Source organism: Triticum dicoccoides, chromosome 6B (genome assembly GCF_002162155.2).
Source record: "Triticum dicoccoides isolate Atlit2015 ecotype Zavitan chromosome 6B, WEW_v2.0, whole genome shotgun sequence".
NCBI lineage: Eukaryota > Viridiplantae > Streptophyta > Magnoliopsida > Poales > Poaceae > Triticum > Triticum dicoccoides.
Window position 1 is genome coordinate 686,740,592 of NC_041391.1, and position 9,970 is coordinate 686,750,561.

Sequence of the window (9,970 nt, forward strand, 5' to 3'; positions counted from 1 at the left end):
AAGAACGCTCTGAAGGACACAATCATTCAATGAGCAGCGTCCACACAAAGGGTTTTGACAGCTCAGGTGTCAAGTCAGAAATACTTGACAATCGTATGCAAGAACGAAGATTGCCCCGCCAGGGTGCATGGCTATCTCCCTAAGTATGGCACAAGTTGGGTGATCAGTGACCTAGTTCATCACACATGTCTTATTCCCTGCATCTCTCAAGATCATGCCACCCTTTCATCCATGCTTATTGCTCGGTTGCTTTACAGCGAGATAGTGGAGCGCAAAGCGATGGAAGTGAAGGCTATCCAGACAAAAGTATTCGTCAGGTTCAAATATAGAATTTCTTATGGCAAGGCTTGGAGGGCTAAGCATGGGGCGATTGAGACCAGATTTGGTTCTTTTTTCGATGCATATGACTCTGTTGTCCGGCTCCTCCAGATGCTGCAGGACCACAATCCTGGCACCTATGTCGACATCCAAGACCTCTTCATGCCAGAGTTCCCAACTGTGAGGGTGCTGCATCGACTGTTTTTCTTTTTTGGTGTATGCATCGAAGCTTTCAGGCATTGCCGACCGGTCATATGTGTAGATGGCACTTTTCGCACTGGCAAGTACAAGGGTCAGATCCTGACATCCATTGGACAAGATGGACAAAATCAAGTAGTACCACTCGCTTTTCCATTTGTGAAGAGTGAGAACATTGAAAGTTGGACATGGTTCTTCAGGCAATTGAAAGTAGTAGTTGTGAAGTACAAGCCCAATGTCTGCATCCTTCATGATAGGCATGCAGGTATACTCAGTGTGATAAAGACACTGACAAACCCTGTTCCTGAGGACCAAACTCCATGTCAGGACTTGCAGAGCCATTGGTGCATGCGTCATCTGGGGGCTAATTTCTTCTCGTAGTTCAGAAATAAGAACATGATGAATTTGTTCAAAAATACTCTATAAACGGAACCAACTATGGAAGTACAATTTGATACGTGATAGACTTAATGTGTGCACTCAGAGACACATTAGGGATAGGAAAGCTGCAAGAGATGTGGTTGTGAGAGCACATGTGGAAGCAGTAGCAGCACAGTTAGCAACTGGAACAGCGGCTGTGGAGGAGGAGCCTGTTGGGCTTTGTGACCTGCCAGGATTTGACCCACCTGGTACTAGGAGAAGGCTTGGGAGGTCCATTAAAACCTTCGAGCAGTGGATAGGGCATGAGCCTCTAGAGAGGTGGTCTTTGTTGCATGACACACATGGAGCAAGGTATGGTGTCATGACTACCAATCTCGCAGAAACATACAACTTTGTCCTAAGAGGAAACAGGGCATTTCCACTTACAGCCATCGTTGAGGGTATTTTCTATGGCACCGTGAAGTATTTCAGAGATAGACGTCAAAAGGCAAAGCAGCTTATCTTGAACAACCCAAGCACACGTTACTATGAAAGAATTATGAAGTACATGGAAGAAAATATGCAAAAAGCTAGGTCACACACTGTAGTTCCCATTGGTAATCAAGAAAGAAGGTTTGAGGTCCGCTTAGCTAACAACAAATTCGGTTGTGCAAATGAGTTGAGGATGCATGAGGTCAAATTTGGAAATGAAGTATGGCCAACGTGTGAGTGCACATGCAACAAACCAAAGTTGCTTCACCTACCATGCTCCCATGTACTTGCTACTTGCGGGCAGCTTGGAATGGATGCAATATCGTTCGTGTCTCCATGTTTTCTAAAAGAGTCCGTCCTCAATACCTGGACAGGTGAGTTGTTGAGATTTCGCTCAATGGGTAACTTCAACACCGTTAATCCTGTTGAGAGGCGGTACATTCCAGACCCAGAGAATATGCGTACAAGTAGAGGTACGCGACAATGCCGGAGCATCTGAATGATATGGATGAATCTGAAGCGGGAGGTGCCACTATGCAATGTATTTTATGCAATGAATTTGGCCATAGGGACACTAATTGTCCCACTTTCGTCACTGGGCGTGGATGAGGGAACCGGGGACGAGGAGCAAGAGCAAGAGAAGGAAGAGGAGGAAGAGGTCGAGGCAGAAGCTAGGCACTAAGTTATAAATTTGTATTAAGTGTGGCACTATGTTTGCAATTTGTATTAAGCCTAGCACTATGTTTGAAATTTGTATTAACTCTGGCACTATGTTTGAAATTTGTATTAAGTCTGGTACTATGTTTGAAATTTGTATTAAGTCTGGCACTATGTTTGAAATTTTATTAAGTCTGGCACTACGTTTGAAATTTGTATTAAGTCTGACACTATGTTTGAAATTTGTATATGCAGGAATGGTGGGAATGGGGTTGCTTAGTGCGGACATTGATAGAAAGCATCGTGCTGCGATAGATCCTGAGCACAAGCTTGATGCGCTGGTCACTCGCACTCAAAAGGAAATGTGGAAAATACAGGAGGGATGGGTTCAGTGGTATGTGCTTTACTTATTTCCTTTAAGAATCTATGGATGAGACACACCAACTGATTTGTCCTCACATGCAGGTTGAAATGGGCTGGCCTTTTACCTTTCGCATGTCTGGTTGAGTCCACGGAGATCTCCATCGACACCTCTTTGCTCACATGCTTAGTGTGGAGACCTGAGACCCACACGTTTCACTTCTGCTGGGGAGAGATGGCTCCTACTCTCCCGGTATATTTCTTCATATTTATTCTTGTGAATATCAATTGGGCCTATGTATTTCATCATTACTTATATTCGTCCATCCAACAGGGTCCTACGGATATCAGGCGTATGGACATGACGCGTCTATGTCCGGATCCGGGTGGGATAGTGACCATGAAGTTGGGCATAGCAGATAGGATTTCTTGTCGCGGCACAAAGAGTGGATCGACATGTATTCGACTCCTGCACCACCTCCCACACAGGAAATGCAGCATGACCAGGCATGGTCTGAGCTTCCTCCACGTAACGTTCGGGCACCCCACAGGTATCTGTGGCCGATGCCGCCTACACCACATACACAATGTGGCGGACAACGTGGCTGATGCTTGTCTAGCACTATATCTATCTATGTACGCGAGGGACATATGCTACCTATGTATGCGACAGACATGTCTATGTGTGCGAGAGACATATTATACCTATGTATGTGAGATACATATTTCTACCTATGTATGCGAGGGACATATTTCTCCATCGATGCAGCACTCTGAGAGATAATTAAGATACAAGTACATCGAAATTAAACGGTACGACTTAACTTAGATAATACAACACCCTCAGAGATAATTAAGATACAAGTACATCGAAATTAAACGGTACGACCTAGCTTAGATAATACAACATACAAACTACATGAAGACATCATTTTCATCCTCTGTCGATGCATCATTCTTGCCCTTCGATGATGAGGTACTCTTGCCCTTCGACGATGAGTCACTCTTGCCCTTCGACGATGCAGGTGTCTTGGCCTTGCTGCTCGGCATGAAGATATCGTCTTTGTCTTCGCTTTCGTTAGTCCATAAATAAGTATGCTCTCGGACAGTCCTTAGGAGAGTTGCACCCTTATGGTGTTGCTTCTTCCACCTAACATGCAACCTTCCGTATCTCCTCAAAGGTGCTTGCAAGCCACCCACACCTACTTAATGTGTGAGCCAACTCATTCAGTATGGTGTCACTACTGATAAGTTCATCCCATTGAACTATCCTATTGTCTATCTCGAAATTGTTGGCTAACCTCAGAAGAACTCGCGACATACTCGGGTGGAAACTACGATCGAAAGGATAATGAGGATGGGACATCTTGACGAGACTACAATGCACTGCTTACCAACCCTTTCTGTATGGGAGGGGTTTTTATAAGTCGAGGAGAAGTATGGCGGAAAGAAGATGGCGGGAATAGAAGGGGTGGCGGGAAAGAAGTTGGCGGGAACATAAGGGTTGGCGGGAAAGACGATGGCGGGAACAGCAGGGTTCACGGGAAAGAAGATGGGGGGAAAGGCAGGTTGGGCGGGAAAGGCAGGTTTGGTGGGAGATGCAGGTTTGGCGGGAAAGACATGTTTGATGGGAATGGCACATTTAGTGGGAAGGTATGTTTGGAACTAATCATCTTCCTGATGGATGACTAGAACTAATCATCTTCCTGGTGGACGACTGGTACTAATATCTTCCTGGTGGACGATTGGAACATATAATTTTTCTGGTGGACGACTGCAACTAATAATCTTCTGGTTGATGACTTGGTGGCTTGGACGACTGGTGGCCAACCTATTGAGGACTGCCCAGTTGGCGTCCTGGTGTACGACTGGACACTAATCGTCCTCCAGGAAGACGATTAGGTTCAGTCGTCCTCCAGGAAGATGATGTCGTATTATTTGTTTAAAATATTAAAATGGTGTATTATTTTGGGAAATTAATAAAAAATGTATTATTTTAAAAAAATTAGCTATATTAATAGCCAGCTGCAGCAAGTGCTCCTAGAAACTTTATGAGAGTGTGATGTGGGTCATGGTAGTATATATTTATATCTAACTCTCTGTTGGAAAAGGCAGTGCCTAGGAGGCGCTTAGGCACGCCTAGGCGCTAGGCAATGGCCAAACGCCTCGCCTAGGGCATAAATGGAGGTCTAGTCAGGGCAAGCAAGGAATTTCTTACCCAAGCAAGAAATCATGCCACATACTACACTGATATGCCAAACGAGTTATATTCCAATGGCAGTAGACGGTAATTAACTTATTTATATGCCCTAAACTAATATCAACATCCATATAACAATCACAAATACACTATGAGTAAAAACTATATTACCGCCTAGGCAGCGCCTAGGGCGCTTAGGCACTGCCTAGGCACTAGGCGAAGGCCAACCGCCTCGCTTACGCCTACCGCTTTTTCCAACCTTGATCTAACTGTTATACATGCCGACTATAAGATTGACTGTAAATGACATGACAACAACATATAGCCAGTAACCGACTATACTAGTAACCATGCTTTAAGTAGTGGGCTATGATATTCTACGTTTGGCGCTAAATTGATGCTATAGCGCATTAAATGATGTCATGGTGCGCTAAATGGCGGTAAATTGTACACCGTAAATTTAGCGTGAAGCCCCTCCAAACATTGTATCGCCGCGCTATGCAAAACTATGGTCCTTAGGAGTTTTTCATGTGGTATCGAAAAGGGCTCACGTCCCACTTTATAAAGCAACGACCAATCTAGCCTATAACTCAACACACACCACTCACCACAACACACACTAATACTGAAAAAATCCTTAGGGATTAGGCCAATATTGATACAATTCCTAAGAAATTTGGTACCTCTTCCTATGACCGGCATAGTGTCCATATATGGTGTGTGTCCTGCTTTGGAAGACGAGGCGGCGGCAGCTTCTTAAAGATGAAATAAAGTTCTCCCTGAGCCCCCGTTCCGGTGGTGCGACTAGCGTCATCGGAGGGTGTGTGGTGGTGTGTTTTCAGCGGATCTCATAGTATTCGGTCGGTGGTTGTCTTTAGTGGTTCCGCTCGATTCCTATCTTCGGTCGTCTATCTCAGTGTGTCTTTAGGTTCAATACTTCGCTCTATGATTATCTTCATCGGCGGCGGTTGTTATTCTGGTGCGCTGGTCCTATGTGACCTTAGCACGATGATTTCCCGACTGTCTATAACAACAATTTTTGCCCGGCTCCAGCGAGGGAGAGATGATGACGGCGACACGCCTTCAACTCGCTTTAGTGCTTATAGTCGTTGCTAGGTAGTCTACGGATCTGGATGTAATTTTTATTACTTTTGGTATTCATTATACTGTCATGATTGACGAGCAGATTCGAAGTTTTCCAGAAAAAAAAATACTTAGGAAAAAATCCTATGGAAATCCTCCAATAATTCTACGAACCTAATGAACCCTTGGTCTTGGTGTGAAGGCAGATGAGTTGAGCGCGCGCATGCATGCATTACGTGAGTTAGTCAGCTCGAGAGTCGCGCCATTGAAGGCTCGATCGTGGAGTCCCTAGACGGCCGTATTTAGTCTCTCTCTTTTTTTCTTTTTCTTTTTTGCGGCGGGGCCGTTTTAGGTCCTTTACGATCGTGTTCGTGTTCACATGCATGTAAAACCTTTTGCATTCACCGTCCTTCCTCTGTGTTAGTACTATAAGACGAAGAGTTCTGGTGCTTGAACTTCCGGTGTGATCGTAACCGCTGTTTGCGTGTGTCCTCACTGTGATCCTTCGTGGTCATATACGGTTTGATCTGACTTCTCCTCGCACGCACGCTGTTGGTTGGTTCGTCTGCTGCTGCAGCTCTCTCTTCCCGCCAGCCCCGGTTGGTTCATTGTCATCTTCCACTTTTTGATCTGCAGGAGAAGATGAACTCATCTTGTGAAAGATGCATACTGCGGGATGAACATCACTATAGGAATCAGGATGATGAGAACAAACATTTCTTGGTGCCTATGATGGGTGACTTCAAACACGATATGGTAAGTGATGCCTACTGTTAGATGCAGATCCAACTCCGATTCTTTATGTTTTGTTTTGAAGATCCTTGATGTCTCTACTTAATTTCTACTGCTACTACTTTTAATTCTGCCTAGTATAGGAGTAGTAGTCAATAACTGAGGGCAACAAGAACACACATACTGTTCCATACTAAATGTACTACCAATTTGAAACTTTCTGGCTATTTAAGTTTTAGATTTGGCGCTCAAATTGGCGCCACCTGACACCAGCATCATCACCATCGCACACTTAGCTACCTCTGTTGGCTTGCACAAAATTTCTTCCATCTTTACCGTTGCGAAACAGGGGGATCCGATCCACACCCACTTTCCTTGTTTCGGTATGCTTTTAGTATTCCCCCGCAAAAAAAAAGGTATGCTTTTTGTATTTTTATTTTGAATGTCTTTATGTGGATCTATCCTCTTACATATCTATTTCTTGAATTTCTTGCTGCAGATAATCCCAGAAGAATTTGTCGGACGTCTCAATGAGGAGATCCCGGGTGAGATCAGGCTAGAAACCAGAAATGGTTACAGTTACACAATCAAGGTTGCCACGTACCAAGAGAAGCGTGTTTTTACTATGGGTTGGAAACAATTTGTTGAAAACTTCAATCTAGAGATTGGTGATTCCTTACTATTCACAAGCAATGGAAACTCCCTGTTTAGCATCACAATCTTTGATAAGCATGGCCGTGAGGAAGCATCATCAGTCGTTCTTGATCCTTTTCTACCTCAAGTCCAAGAAAGACGCAACCAGGCACATGAAAGCGGGTGAAGTACTAGCCTTTATCATAGATGATTTTGTGCCATATATAGGACCGGACCAAATTTCACACCAAACGGTCTTTGCACCGCAGGTCTGCTACAAAGATGGATGCTCTTTGTGGAAGGTGCAAAAGCTGGGATGAATATCACTATATGAACTTGGATGATGAAAAAAATATTTCATGAAGCGGATGATGGGTGATCTTCAAGATGAGATGGTAATTTATATTCTGATGCGTGTAGCTGTGTTTTGCTTTGGAGACATACACATCATGCATAGTTTGATACAAATGAACAGTTTGATTGTCGCAAGTAGTAGTACTTTCTGTATTTGTTTACAAACTGCCCTTGCAAACAAGCAATAATCTTCTAAAACTTTTTTCCGCAGATCATCGCGAAAGAATTTGTTCAGCGTTTAAAGGGAGAGATGCCAGAAGAGATTAAACTAGAAACAAAAAATGGATGTAGTTACATAATTAAGGTTGCCAGAAACCAAGAACAGCAGCTTGTGCTTACAACGGGCTGGGGGCCATTCGTCAAGAAGTTCAGCCTACAGATGGGTGACACCATAATCTTCAGATACAAGGGGAACTCTCAGTTCAACGTCATGATCTTTGACCGGCGTGGCTGCGAGAAAGCTCTATCCGTTGTCGATCCATTCCCGCCCCACACGCTCGAAAGGCGCACAGGTGTTGCTTCTGAAACCGTGAACCAACATTCTTCTGATCATCCTCAGCCCGTGGAAACGCCGCGTACTGAAGCCGCCGCTGACCTCCTTCTTTTTCTTCGTGAGCCGAGGCAAACTGCTGAAGCCATGGACCGCTCTCCTCAGCTCATGCCAACGCCATCGCCTACTCAGTTTCATGTTGATCATCATCAGGCCATGCAAATGCAATCACCTGCTCAGGCCGTGAGCCATTCTCAGGTTCATCAGCATCTTCCCACACAGACTACTGAAGTCGGGAGCTGCTCCCATGTTGATCCCCAGAGCATGGCAATGCAGCCCCCCGTCTTCGAGAGAACTATGAACTGTTTGCAGGTGCAGCCACCGCCAACTTTGGAAACACATACAGAGCTTAAGTTGGTTGAGTCAAGTCAGGGTAACAGGATCGTGCTGAATAGTTCTTCCTCCTCTGAGTCATTACCTGGTATGAGAAGAGTACAAAACATATTCCCTCCCTTGTCAAAAAGAACACACGCACATCAATCTTTTGCAGCTATAACATTTACTAGTTTTTGTGTACTTGCACAGGGGAAGGAGATGGCTTGTCAGCAGCTTCTTTCTCTTCAGAAGGTCATGTCCAGAATGCACGCAGTTCCAGGCGTGCTTCTAGAAAAAAAGCCAGTCCAACCTCAGCTCAGAAGCAGCGGTTGAAGAATGGTTATATTACCACAAGTAAAACCAGACTAACCTCTGCTCAGGAGCAGCAGGTGAAGGAGAAGGTCCAGTCTATCCGCTCAGATAGCAGAGGGGAAGACTCAGACATACCCATCTTTGTTGCTTTGATGGGCAAGACCAACGTTCATAAAGGCATCCTGGTGAGTGGCTCCCCTCCTGTTTTCTTGTATCCTCGGTCATGAACGTTTAGGTCTGTTGAAACTTGCTACTCTGTGTTGATAAAAACACTACAGTATTCTTGATCATGTACAGAATTCATTACCTGTCATATCTCAACTTACACACGCGTGATATTATTTTACTGGTGGTCTACTGACTCTTGTGTTGAAATCTGTGATAGACTGTCCCCGACAAGTATGCCGATCTCGGAGATGAGCAAGTCGTCTGCTTCCAACTACTTGGGAAAAAAATGGAAGGCCAAGTTTAGCAGTTCGCGTGAGGATTATCGAGTTGTAGCCGGATGGAAGAAATTTGTCGAAGACCATGATCTGAAGATGGATGATATCTGCCTTTTTGAGTTGTTGACCAGCCAAAGGAGCACCATGGAAGTCCATATTATCCGTGCAAATAAGGGCAATTGATTGATATGTCATACTGCCATCTTACCGAGTTACCTATCCCTAAACCCTATAGCAAGTGGTACATTTTTGGTCTTGGTGGTACTTCTTTCATGTTGGCTAGTAGAGTCCTGGACTCCTCGTTGTTTTGATCAGACCATGCCTACTTCACCTGCGTGATGTGTAAGTTATTACCAAACTTATGTTTGATTCAATGTTGAGTGATGTCGTTGTGTCGCAGTGAATATTTGTTTGAAGCGTCATGTTGAATTACTAAAACCCATGTTTGATCCATGTTGAATTAGTTCATGGGTTCTACCAGACTTGCCTCTTGTTGCTATGACTATTTTGTTGTCATACTTTTCACTGTTTCTTGCCACATTGAAGTTTCTGAAGCTTTTGCCAGGGCGGTTGTCGACGTGCTACATGTCAGATCCTGCTCTAGTAATAACAGGGTTCTCGACAGGCACGAAGACACCCGAGGGATTCTTCGCTTTCCACACGGTACCTGTGCTGTGATGTTACCGTAGATGTTATCAAAAGGTTCACAACCATGTAAGAAAGTAGTACATGTCCCAACAACGTGGTGTATATCGAGTACCAAATGTTGCTCCTGAATATAATTCTCTGGGCTCGAGCATGTTATATATTTTTGTATTAGCTAGCATTTTCTTCACTTCTTAAAGACATCTGTGGATTGAGTTTGGACTTAAGAGAACATGACTTGGTAAATTTGAAGCAAAACAGTTAACACAGAATTAGCTCGTGACTACTCAGGAATGTTTTTATCTTAGCTAGTGACCA

The 9,970-nt window shown here is 44.3% G+C and overlaps 1 pseudogene; it reads left to right on the forward strand.

The window, feature by feature from the left end:
- The first annotated feature begins 279 nt into the window (after window positions 1-279).
- On the forward strand, window positions 280-9,190 carry LOC119321505 (annotated as a pseudogene).
- The last annotated feature ends 780 nt before the right edge of the window (window positions 9,191-9,970 follow it).